Source organism: Phyllobates terribilis, unplaced genomic scaffold (assembly GCF_046119375.1).
Source record: "Phyllobates terribilis strain yellow unplaced genomic scaffold, ASM4611937v1 Scaffold_4__5_contigs__length_816908805, whole genome shotgun sequence".
Taxonomy (NCBI): domain Eukaryota; kingdom Metazoa; phylum Chordata; class Amphibia; order Anura; family Dendrobatidae; genus Phyllobates; species Phyllobates terribilis.
The window spans coordinates 713,785,390-713,798,686 of NW_027362764.1; positions in this window are offsets into that span (position 1 = coordinate 713,785,390).

Consider the following 13,297-nt stretch of genomic DNA (forward strand, 5'->3'; position numbering starts at 1 on the left):
CATATACAGTGTGTGTGTGTGTGTGTGGTGCGTACGGCGTAGACAGTGTGTGTGTGGTGCGTATGGTGTATACAGTGTGTGTGTGTGTGGTGCGTATACTGTGTGTGTGTGTGTGTGTTATGTACGGTGTATACAGTGTGTGTGGTGGTGCGTACGGTGTATACAGTGTGAGTGTGGTGCGTACGGCGTATACAGAGTGTGTGTGGTGGTGCGTTCGGCGTATACAGTGTGTGTGGTGCGTACGGTGTATACAGTGTGTGTGGTGTGTACGGCGCATACAGTGTGTCTGGTGGTGCATACGGTGTATACAGTGTGTATGTGGTGCATACGGTGTATACAGAGTGTGTGTGGTGGTGCGTGCGGCGTATACAGTGTGTGTGTGGTGCATACAGCTTATACAGTGTGTGTGTGGTGCGTATGGCGTATACAGTGTATGTGTGGTGCGTACAGCGTATACAGTGTGTGGTGGTGCATACAGCGTATACAGTGTGTGGTGGTGCGCACGGCATATACAGTGTGTGTGTGTCTGTGTATTCCATACAGCGTATACAGTGTGTGTGTGTGTGGTACGTACGGATTATACAGTGTGTGTGTGCGTGGTGCGTACGGCGTATACAGTGTGTGTGGTGTGTATGGTGTATACAGTGTGTGTGTGGTGTGTACGGTGTCTACAGTGTGTGTGTATGGTGCATACGGCGTATACAGTGTGTGTGTGTGTCGTGCGTACGGCGTATACAGTGTGTGTGTGGTGCGTACGACGTATACAGTGTATGTGTTTGTGTGGTGCGTACGGCGTACACAGTGTGTGTGTGTGTGTGGTGCGTATACTGTGTGTGTGTGTGGTGCGTATACTGTGTGTGTGTGTGTGGTGCGTACGGCGTATACAGTGTGTGTGGTGCGTACGGCGTATACAGTGTGTGTGTGTGGTGCGTACGGCGTATACAGTGTGTGTGTGGTGTGTACGGCGTATACAGTGTGTGTGTGTGTGTGGTGCGCATACTGTGTGTGTGTGTGTGGTGCGTACGGTGTATACAGTGTGTGTGGTGGTGCGTACGGCGTATACAGTGTGAGTGTGGTGCATACGGTGTATACAGTGTGTGTGGTGGTGCGTACGGCGTATACAGTGTGTGTGTGGTGCGTACGGCGTATACAGAGTGTGTGTGGTGGTGCGTACGGCGTATACAGTGTGTGTGTGGTGCGTACGGTGTATACAGTGTGTGTGGTGGTGCATACGGCGTATACAGTGTGTGTGTGGTGCGTACGGCGTATACAGAGTGTGTGTGGTGGTGCGTACGGCGTATATGTGGCGCCCCTGAGGGTTCGACCGCCACAGGAATGCTGCACTTCTCCAATGGAGTGTGGTGTTCCTCCTCTGAGGTAAGGCCAGTGTGATGGTAGTGACCTAGCCTTTTGCATCCAACACCACATTCCACCAGAGGGAGCTAGTATGCACTAGGTGCTGCTCCCCTGGTTACAGGGAGACTGGGGAACACAAAGGAGTAGGAACCAGTTAGTGGGTGTGGGTGGAGGAACACTAGTTAGTTACACTTCTAATTTCATATTTAATAGAATGCCATCTTTGATCTTGGTCTTTTGGTCCTAGTTCGTTGGTTCTTTGGTTCTTCTGTGATTCCTCAGTCTAGCCTTTGCTAGTCTGTCGGCTACCACTGTGCTGTCAAAATACTGTGTGTAATGTGACTTCCCTCCGGGAGCGCAGATTCTGTGTGGGCCTGCGCCGGCATGGGATACAGCCCTTGTACCCCGATCTTTGGGACGAGAGGAAGGTTGCAGACAAGGAATGTCTCAACCCGGCCGAGGACCAGGATCAAGAAGGCCCGGGAGCTTTAGAGTGTGGCTCCCTAGCAAATGGGTCCCGGGGAGGATGCAGACGGAGCGGAGCATGCCACCTGTCCTCGCCTACCTGATCTATTCAGAGGGATTCCGGCTGCAAGAGGGGTACCGGCCCCCGACACCTGACCTCGTACTCTACGTCCAGGACAGGAAACCCCGGTTAGGCCCTGAGGATCCCGCCGGGCGTCGGATGGAGAGGAATTGCCACTCGAGCCCTACACCTGAGAGGAGCTCAGAGGGAGTCCCGGCCTATCTACGCACGCAAGGACGGGAAAGGGTGAAGTCTGTAGTGCAGGAACACTCTGGTGCAGGGTCGCTGCCAAACACTGGACTTCCTCGGAGGTAGTCGGACCCCCGTCCCTGGTGGCCGCAGGACTCCGCGGGGAGCAGGGAGTCGCCTTCCCGCTAACATCTCTGAGTGAGTAAAGCTTTGGAAGTTCACCCCTATGGCCTCCGGACTGTTCATTACGCGCCATACCACGCGATGCGGTGCCCGTACTCCCCACGCTACTGCTACCCCCCTTCATCCTGCCTTGCCTGCCCTGAGGCCTTGCTCCGCCTGTGGGGAGCTGTGAGAACTTTAGCCGCCATGACACCGGGCCTCAGCGGACTGCTAGCGGTGCTGGTGGCCCTTCACCAGATACCACAGGTGGCATAGTCGTTAATCAACCACTCAACCCGGAATAGCCCACACCATCTCTTTCTAATGTGACGGCCCTGAACACGGGTCGGGCCCGGGCCACGGCTGCATCCCATCTCTTCAACGCAGGGCCCGACACCGAGTCCCCCATCACCCAGGGTAAAACACGGGCTTTCTGAGTAGAGGCGTCACATATACAATGTGTGTGTGGTGCGTACGGCTTATACAGAGTGTATGTGGTGCATACGACGTAAACAGAGTGTGTGTGTGGTGCGTACGACGTATACAGAGTGTGTGTGGTGGTGCTTACGGTGTATACAGTGTGTGTGTGGTGCGTACGGCGTATACAGTGTGTGTGTGTGTGGTGCGTACAGCGTATACAGTGTGTGTGGTGGTGCGTACGGCATATACAGTGTGTGTGGTGTGTACGGCATATACAGTGTGTGTGTGGTGCGTACGGCGTATACAGTGTGTGTGTGTGGTGAGTATACTGTGTGTGTGGTGCGTACGGCGTATACCGTGTGTGTGGTGCGTACGGTGTATACAGTGTGTGTGGTGGTGCGTACGGCGTATACAGTGTGTGTGTGGTGCGTACGGCGTATACAGAGTGTGTGTGGTGGTGCGTACGGCATATACAGTGTTTGTGTGGTGCGTACGGCATATACACAGTGTGTGTGTGGTGCGTACGGCGTATACAGTGTGTGCTGGTGCATATGGCGTATACAATGTGTGTGTGGTGCGTACGGCGTATACAGAGTGTGTGTGGTGGTGTGTACGGCATATACAGTGTGTATGTGGTGCATGCGACGTATACAGAGTGTGTGTATGTGGTACGTACGACGTATACAGAGTGTGTGTGGTGGTGCTTATGGCGTATACAGTGTGTGTGTGGTGCGTACGGCATATGCAGTGTATGTGTGTGTGGTGCGTACTTCGTATACAGAGTGTGTGTGGTGGTGCGTACGGCATATATAGTGTGTGTTTGGTGTGTACGGCGTATACAGTGTGTATGTGGTGCGTACGACGTATACAGAGTGTGTGTGTGTATGACGTGCTTATGACGTATACAGAGTGTGTGTGTGGTGGTGCTAACGGCATATACAGTGTGTGTGTGCTGCGTACGGCGTATACAGTGTGTGTGTGTGTGTGGTGTGTACAGCGTATACAGTGTGTGTGTGTGGTGCGTACGGCATATGCAGTGTTTGTGTGTGGTGTGTACGGCATATACAGTGTGTGTGTGTATGTGGTGCGTACGACGTATACAGAGTGTGTGTGTGGTGGTGCTTACGGTGTATACAGTGTGTGTGTGGTGCGTACAGCGTATACAGTGTGTGTGTGTGTAGTGCGTACGGCTTATACAGTGTGTGTGTGTGGTGCGTACGGCGTATACAGTGTGTGTGTGTAGTGCGTACGACATATACAGTGTGTGGTGTGTACGGTGTATACAGTGTGTGTGTATGGTGCATACGGTGTATACAGTGTGTGTGTGTGTAGTGCGTACGATGTATACAGTGTGTGTGTGTGTGTGTGTGGTGCGTACGGCGTATACAGTGTGTGTGTGTGTAGTGCGTACGGTGTATACAGTGTGTGTGTGTATGTGGTGTTTACGGCATATACAGTGTGTGTTGTGTGTGTGGTGCGTACTACATATACAGTGTGTGTGTGTGGTGTGTACGGTGTATACAGTGTGTGTGTATGGTACGTACGGCCTATACAGTGTGTGTGTGTGTGTGGTGCGTACGGCGTATACAGTGTGTGTGTGTAGTGTTTACGGCGTATACAGTGTGTGTGTGTAGTGCGTATGGCGTATACAGTGTGTGTGGTGCTTATGGCGTATACAGTGTGTGTGTGGTGCGTACGGCGTATACAGTGTGTGTGTATGGTGCATACGGTGTATACAGTGTGTGTGTGTGTGTGTGTGTGGTGCGTACGGCGTATACAGTGTGTGTGTGTAGTGCGTACGGTGTATACAGTGTGTGTGTGTATGTGGTGTTTACGGCATATACAGTGTGTGTTGTGTGTGTGGTGCGTACGACATATACAGTGTGTGTGTGTGGTGTGTACGGTGTATACAGTGTGTGTGTATGGTACGTACGGCCTATACAGTGTGTGTGTGTAGTGCGTACGGCGTATACAGTGTGTGTGTGTAGTGTTTACGGCGTATACAGTGTGTGTGTGTAGTGCGTATGGCGTATACAGTGTGTGTGGTGCTTATGGCGTATACAGTGTGTGTGTGGTGCGTATGGCGTATACAGTGTGTGTGTGGTGCGTATGGCGTATACAGTGTGTGTGGTGCGTACGGCGTATACAGTGTGTGTGTGTGGTGCGACGGTGTTCTGCTGGTGGTACCGCGCAAGAGGTTGGTACCACCAGTGGTTTCCATATTGAGACACCCATCACTTGGGTATTCCAATATGGCGGTCGGCGAGCTTCCGCCGCTTGGAATTCTGGGATCCGGACACATCTGGATGGAACAGGATGTGAAGACATTACAAGGTAAGTATATATTAGAAGAGGTTTATGAGAATGTAGAAGAAATGTAGTAGGATTGGAGATATATGGGGAATGAATTTAGTGGCAATGAATAAAAAGGACTGGGGTTCGGCTGTCCCTGTCTGAGACTCTGCAGTGCTGAATTTACTTTACCTTTTTAGTAGCATTTTAATTTAATGTGAAAAAAACAAACAAGGATAAAACGTGTATCTGACGACTATATGACTCGCCCCCAGGGCCGTGGGGTACTCAGCAGCCGGGCCTCCGGATGCCGGTGGGGGATATCACGGTGGCTGACCCGGTCCGTGGCCCAGGGCAGTCACCCAAAAGGGGAATTATTTATAGGGGATTTGTAAAGTGTTTGTGACGCCACCTGTGGAATGCGGCTAAAGGCAGCCGCCGCAGCAGAGCAGTCCTCTGAGGCAGATGGTAGGGCAGCTTGTGATGGAACGGCTCTCCACAGGTGGAGCGGGCCTCAGGGCAGTGTAGAAAGTGAGGGTTGCGCTGGGCGTTGTAGTGCAGGGAGGGAAAGATGGCGCACCTGAAATAATGGACGGAGGCAGTATGGTGCAGTCATCCGAGTCTTTACTCACAGTTCTTATGAAAGTTCCACCGGTGCACTGTGCGGGTGCCAGCCTCCCACGTCGCGCTGCGCTCACCAGGCAGGGGTTCAGCTCTTCCCCAGGCAGATTAGAAGCACCTGACGGAACCCAGCTTTCTTGTGTTCCTAGCTAGACCATCTTCACGCTGGGTGTTCTCCCTCCTGCCCTGCGCTTCCCCACTCTCAATCCCGCTCAGGTGCTCTGAGGTCCCTCCTGTCTTTCTGGAGTTCCCAGACCTGCTTGACCCTCACGGAGATTAGAATAAGGCTGCGGCAACTGGTCTATCAAAGCCAGAAGCCTCCGGTTTTTCCAGCCGAGACGTGGAGTTACACGACTGGTCCAGGGGCCGGTCCCCTTCTTGCGGCCTACGATCCCCCTGTCTTCTGACAGATTCGGGGCGTACGGGTGCTGTCCCGCACTTGCCGTACCCCCTGGGATCCCTTCTTTAGTTCGGAGCCTACTCCTCTGCTCCCCACCTGGGCCTCTAGGACTTGGCCCTACTTGTGGAGCAGAGCTCCTAAACAGACTCTGCTCCCTGACTGTCTTCTCCCTCTTACTGATCTGAGTGACCTGCCACCCTAAAATGGCCTCCCTTTTTATATCTCACTCTATAGTGCTCCCCTAAATAAGCTACTTCCTCCACCCACACCCACTACTGGTTCCCCCTACCTTTGGGTTCCCCCCACTCCAGCCAGGGACAGGGCTCAACAGGAAAATACATTGCCCTTCCAGCCGGCCTGGAGCAGTGTAGTGTTGAATGCGGGTGTTGGGGTTCCGGGCAGCACTCCCTCCTTACCTGAGAGAAGGAGATACCACACCTCTGGGTGAGGTGCGGTACCTCTGAGGCGACTGAACCCTCAGGGGCGCCACATATACGTGTAATTTCTATCTAATATTTATTTAGCTGTCTATCTGCAGGGAAGAAGTAAAGGGCTGCAGTAATTCAATTCTCCACCCACTCTGCCACATATTGAAATGAAGTGTGCTATGAATAAGGCCACTATACAGCATTGTGCATTAATTCACTTTTTTTTTCAATTCTACACTAGAAACTTCAGTTTATACATTGAGGTGCATATCCCAAGAGGTACTAAAGTGATACAGTATTTCAATTGTCTGCCAATTCTAAAGAAAATGAAGGAAAGAATTTTGAATGGAGGAGAAGGACAATACAATGATTGTCACATAGCTCAAGGATCAATGACGCTTGCTAATGGTTTACTAAAGGGATAAGGGGAGGGGAAACTGGTCAATCAGAGAACATAATCCACCAGAATTTAATAGTAAATCTATTACTTTTGCTTCAGAACCTTCTTTGCACTGGAGACCGTGCTATTGTGACGCTCGCAAGCCCTGCCCTGGGAAGATGGGGTACTCGGAGCCGGGTCCGACGTTGAGAACCGGGATGCAGTCGTGGCCTGGACCCGTTCCGTGCCCAGGGCCGTCACATTAAAAATGATGTTAGGGCTTTCCGGGTTGAGTGGTAATTGTCGACTACGCCACCTGTGGTGTCTGATGATGCGCCACCAGCGCCGCTACAGTCCTCTGAGGCCTGGTGTCATGGCGGCTAAAGTTCTCGCTGCTCCCCACAGGCGGAGCGCGGCCTCAGGGCAGGCAAGGCAGGATGAAGGGGGGTAGTAGTAGTAGCTCGGGGAGTACGGGCACCGCGTCGCGTGGTATGGCGCGTAATGAACAGTCCGGAGGCCATAGGGATGAATTTCCAAGGCTTTACTCACAGTTCTCATAAGCAGCGCAAGGCTTCTCCCTGCTCCTCGCGGAGTCCTGTGGCCACCAGGGACGGGGGTCCGACTACCTCCGAGGAAGTCCAGTGTTTGGTAGCGTCCCTACACCAGAGTGTTCCTGCACTACAGACTTCACCCTTTCCCGTCTGTGCGTGTGTAGATAGGCCGGGTCTCCCTCTGAGCTCCTCTCAGGTGTAGGGCTCGGGTGGCAATTCCTCTCCATCCGATGCCCAGTGGGATCCTCAGGGCCTAACCGGGCTTGTCGGTCCTGGACATAGAGTACGAGGTCGGGTGTCAGGGGCCGGTACCCCTCTTGCAGCCGGAATCCCTCTGAATAGATCAGGTAGGCGAGGACAGGTGGCGAACTCCGCTCCGTCTGCATCCTCCCCGGGACCCATTTGCTAGGGAACCACACTCTAAAGCTCCCGGGCCTTCTTGATCCTGGTCCTTGGCCGGTTTGAGACATTCCTTGTCTGCAACCTTCCTCTCGTCCCATAGATCGGGGTGCAGGCCCACACAGGATCTGCGCTCCCGGAGGGAAGTCACTTTACACACAGTTCATGACAGCACAGTACGACCACTTGACAGGACTGGTCCACACAGAACCAAAAGGACCAGCAAGAGAATGAAAAAGACCAAGATCAAAGATGGCATTCTATTAAATATGAAATTAGAAGTGTCACTGACTAACTGTTCCTCCACCCACACCCACTAACTGGTTCCTACCACTTTGTGTTCCCCAGTCTCCCTGTAACCAGGGGAGCCGCACCTAGTGCATACTAGCTCCCTCTGGTGGAATGTGGTGTTGGATGCAAAAGGTTAGGTCACTACCATCGCACCGGACTTAGCTCAGAGGAGGAACACCACACTCCATTAAAGAAGTGCAGCATTCCTGTGGCGGCCGAACCCTCAGGGGCGCCACACTATACCCCTATTACCCCATTATTAGAGTTTGTCAAAAATGTGATTACTATGGTCAAAGGAACAATTCACTCTCTAAAAAAATTACAAAAGTCAATAACAGACATCACTGAAAAAAAAGCAGCCATTCTTGCAAAACAATGCCTAGACACAGGATGCAGCAGGTCCCCCATGATAAAGGAGGGGGCAACACAGGTGCAATATACTAATAGAACAACCACTAATTGTGCCTCTGGTACCTGTCCCCTCTGTTTCTTTTTCAGATGTTGAGTGACGCTGGATGACTATACGTAGCCCTGGACAAAAAAGAGAGGATGGAATGCTGCCATATCCACTGGTAAGAAAATCGTAGACGTCTTCATTAATTCAATTCTTTAAAATGTTACTCATGCTGTCTAGACAAGCCAACATTAGTAATATTTTAATGGATTGAATTAATAAAGAAGTCTACGATTTTGCTTACCAGTGGATGTGGAAGCATTATTTTCTCACTTTTTCATCCATATTATATTGCAAGTCAGCAGTTGGAAAGGCACCCAGTATAATAGCAACAGAGTATTTGTATACACATGGCGAGTTCTGCATTCTTTTTCTTTTTTTACTATAGGTAGCTCTGCTTTACTATTGGGACTTGTGGTTCTGCCCAGCCCGGAAGCTAGAAGGTTAATTCCTGGCTAGTTAGTATTGCTCCCTACTTATTCCTGCCAGTTATAGTAAATACCATTTCTGGTTAACTGCTTTTTGTTTAGACCTTCTTCAGCCTGTATTATTGCTGTCCTGACATCAGCCCTTTTCCTGACTACGCTTCTGTCTTTCGATTTTGTACTTTGTATGTCTTCCTAGATCTGAGCATTCCTGCCAGCATCACCGGCTAGTGACTACTCTGAGGACTTACTGAAGGGCTCCTGTGTAAGACCCATCTGTCATGGCCGGGACTCTATCCGGTGATCTCTGGCTGTGAGTCAGTATCCCTCTCTGCCAACTGACTATGTTGTATCTTTCCAAATGCTGATAACGCTCTTTCACCCATCCCAACTTTTAAAGAACAGATAGAGGAACAGATCATGCGGCTTGAGTAGCCCCTGGTTACACCCCAGTCCACGCCCATTTACCATTTCTTTCTCCCCTGGCAGGAGTAGATGTCAGAGGGGCGCTGGTAGTGAAGGATCAGCAGATGCCCAAGACTGCAGAGCGTGGACCCAAATCCAGGACTGTCCGCTGTATTCGGGGCAGTTGGGACTAGAAATGAGTGCATGGATTCCCGGGTCTCTGGTCCAGCGTGCAAGTCAGTCCTACCTGGTGGCTGGACGGGAGGCCTCGAATCACTAACCTTCCGACGTCCCCGACGCGGCTTTTGATCACCCAGTCCTGCTCATCTCTAGTTGGGACAAAGTTGTTTACCCACATTTTTGGAAAGGTGCCAACAATTTTGTCTAGCCCATTTTGGGGTTTTGTGTGAAATTATGTCCAATTTGTTTCTTTTTTCTCTGCTTTTTTGTGTTGTTCCGATACTCAGAAAGGAAATAAACATGTGTATAACAAAACATGTGTAATTGCAATAATTTTCTTGGAGAAATATTTCATTTTCTGGAACAATTTCAAGGGTGACAACACTTTCAGCCATGACTGTATACTCTCCTGGCACATGCAGTCTTTGCTGGCTATATTCCAAGATAGATGTGTGGCGCCCCTGAGGGTTCAGTTGCCACAGAGGTACTGCACCTCACCCAGAGGTGTGGTGTCTCCTTCTCTCAGGTAAGGAGGGGGTGCTGCCCGGAACCCCAACACCTGCATCCAACACTACACTGCTCCAGGCCAGCTGGAAGGGCAAGACGCAATGTATGTTCCTGCTGAGCCCTGACCCTGGCTGGAGTGGGGGGAACCCAGAGGTAGGGGGAACCAGTAGTGGGTGTGGGTGGTGGAAGTAGTTAGAGGGAGCACCATAGTAGTAGGTATATAAAGGGAAGCCATCTTGGGTGGCAGATGAGCAGTGAGAAGACAGTTTAGAAGAACAGTCTGGAAGCAGAGTCTCAGTAGGAACTCTGCTCCACAAGTAGGGCCTAGTGTCAGAGGCCCAGGAGGGGAGCAGGGAGTAGGCTCCGTTCTAAGAAGGGATCCTAGGGGGTACGGCGAGTGCAGGAAGGCACCCGTACGCCCCGCATCTGTCAGAAGACAGAGGGATTGTAATCCACAAGAAGGGGACCAGCCCCTGGCCCAGTCGTGTACTCCAGGTCTCGGCTGGAAAAACCGGAGGCTTCTGGCTTCTATAGTCAGTTGCTGAAGCCTCATTCTAATCCCCGTGAGGGTCAAGCAGGTCTGTGAACTCCGACGGACAGGAGGGACTTCAGAGCACCCGAGCGGGATTGAGAGTGGGAAGTGCAGGGCAGGAGGGAGAAAGACCCAGCGAGAAGACGGTCTAGTTAGGAACACGAGAAAGTGGGGTTCTGCCAGGTACTCCTGATCTACCTGAGGAAGAACTGAGCCCTGCCTGGTGAACGCAGCGCGACGTGGGAGGCTAGCACCTGTACAGTGCACCAGTGGAAGACTCATAAGAACTGTGAGTAAAAGCTCGGATGACTGCACCGCACTGCCTCCGGCCATTCTTTAATCTGCGTCATCATTCCCTCCCTGCACTACAACGCCCAGCGCAACCTACACGTACTACACTGCCCTGGAGCTAGCTCTACGTGTGGAGAGCCACACAATCCCTGCTGCCGTAACACCAGCTCCAGAGGACTGCTCCGCAGCGGCGGCACCCTTTAGCCGCAATCCACAGGTGGGGTCACGAACAATCCCAAAAACCCCATATAAAAATATTCCCCTTTTGCACTGACCGCCCTGGGTCACGGACCGGGCCAGCCACCGTGATATTCCCCCCCGGCAACCGGAGGCCCGGCTGCCGAGTACCCCACGGCCATGGGGGCGCGTCAGATGGATGTTTGGAGTCCCAGCTCCCCAGTGAAGGATTATCTTGCTGAGGTTTTCTCTATTGCTTCATCTGCGGTTTGTTTGCATATTTCCCTTCTTAGCTCTTTTTCCGTTTTATTACATTGAGTTGAGGGTCTGGGGGTTTTCACATATACCAGAGATCTTTTTAGGTTCCTTTCTTTTCTTTCCATCTTTCATTTAAGACTGTGTGAAACGTCTTTAGCCCTGTGACTCACCCTCTTGTCTGTGTGCAGTCCATTCTGTTGTTGCGGTTTTGGGTTACACTCTGCGTATAGTTGAGGATGCAGTTAAGGACACTCAGGGTCAGCCAACGTTGAGTGGGGACGCCATTGCATAATTTTTGGGTGTCAACCACTGCAGTCCAGCAGGGACAAATCAAGGTCAGGTTAGGGATTGTCTAGTCTGTATTTGAACCTGCGGTGTGCAGGTTTAACATCTCTCCTGGTTTGTTCATCCCCGTATGAGTGTTATGGCTCAGTAATAACATCCTTGTTAACAGGAGTTAAAGGGTGAAGACCAGAGCTCCCCTGGGACCTGTTAGTCGGAGTAGCCAACAGAAAGCCTGCCTGTTTTTAGCCTTTTTCTGAGCTGCCAGGCGATCACTGAGACCCTAAATACACAATAAAAATGACATTTTAAGGTATTTGTGGCGCCCCTGCGGGTCCAGTTGCCACAGAGGTACCGCATCTCATCCAGAGGTGTGGTACCCCACTCTCAGGTAAGGAGGGAGCACTACCCGGGACCCAAACACTCACAGCCAACACTACACCACTCCTGAGGGAGGGTCCAGATAGCTCCTAAGGGAGAGCACAGACTCGGTCCCTGTTTGGAAGGTGGAACTAGGTAGAGGAGGTGGGTGGAGGAAGTAGTTTAGGGGAGCACTGAAGGAAGAGTATAAAAGAAGGGTAGAAACATCTAGAAGGGGCCATTCCTGGTTCCAGTCCTTGGAACAGGAGTTCAGTGAGTGAGGACCGTGGAGGAAAGGGGCCCAGTCAGAAAGGCCCAGTAGGAGAGTGAGAGGAGAAGACCGGAGCAGTGAGTAGGGCTCCAGTGAGAGAGAGGATCCTAGGGGCATGGGAATTGCGGAGTCCACCTGTGCGCCCGAGTTCACACTGACCGTGAAGGGATCAGGTCGCAGTAGGGGACCAGCCCCAGACTAGTGGAGGACTACAAGGCTCAGCTAGCAAACCGGAGGTTGCGGTATCTTCAAGTGCCGTAGCCACTAACCACACACATTCGCTGAAAAGGTGGCCATATAAGACCAAGGGGACATTTAGGACGTCGCCCGACAAGGCCCGGGGCCACTGGCTCGGGACACTGTGTGTGAGGCGCAGGGCAGGAGGGCGAGAGCCAGCGCAGAGAGACGACCTGGGAAGGTGCACAAGAAAGGGGGTCCCGTTCAAGTGCACCCAAGTTATCTGAGAGTTGGCTGGATCACTTCCCCAGAGGACACAGGACGATGTGGGCGGTTATAATCTGGCAGTTGTAACCTGGAGTAATTTAACAACTGTGAGTAAACACTTGAAGACTGCACCCCGCTGTGTCCTTCACTTAATTGCTGCGTCACCTGCCTTGCACAACACCAACATCCAAATTCATTTATTTAACTGCCCTGGGGCTTAGCTCTGCCCGTGGAGAGCTGAACCATCTCTGCTGTGTCACCAACAGCCCCAGTGGATCTGAACAGCAGCGGCGGCCATCTATAGCCGCATACCACGGGTGGCGTCACGAATATTATCCCCAAAACTTTATTTCCCCAATTGACTTTTCATTTATTGACCGCCCTGGGCCACGGACCGGGTCACCACCACCGTGACTACCCCAAAAGGAACCGACAGGCCCGGCTACCGAGTACCCCACGGCCCCAGGGAGCGCGTCATATAGATGGATTCTGTTTTGTGTCTACAGCTTGTATGTATAAATATATGTCTCGCAAATGGTTACAGACTACAAAAAAGAACTTTTGTAGTCAAATGCAGAAGTCATGCATCCTCCTTTTAACTAATTTCTACTTCTTGCTCACCAATAGTGCGAATTCAGAAAAACCCCTATAAAATCACTATTTATTAGCTATATTAAAAGTTAATATACGAAAAAAA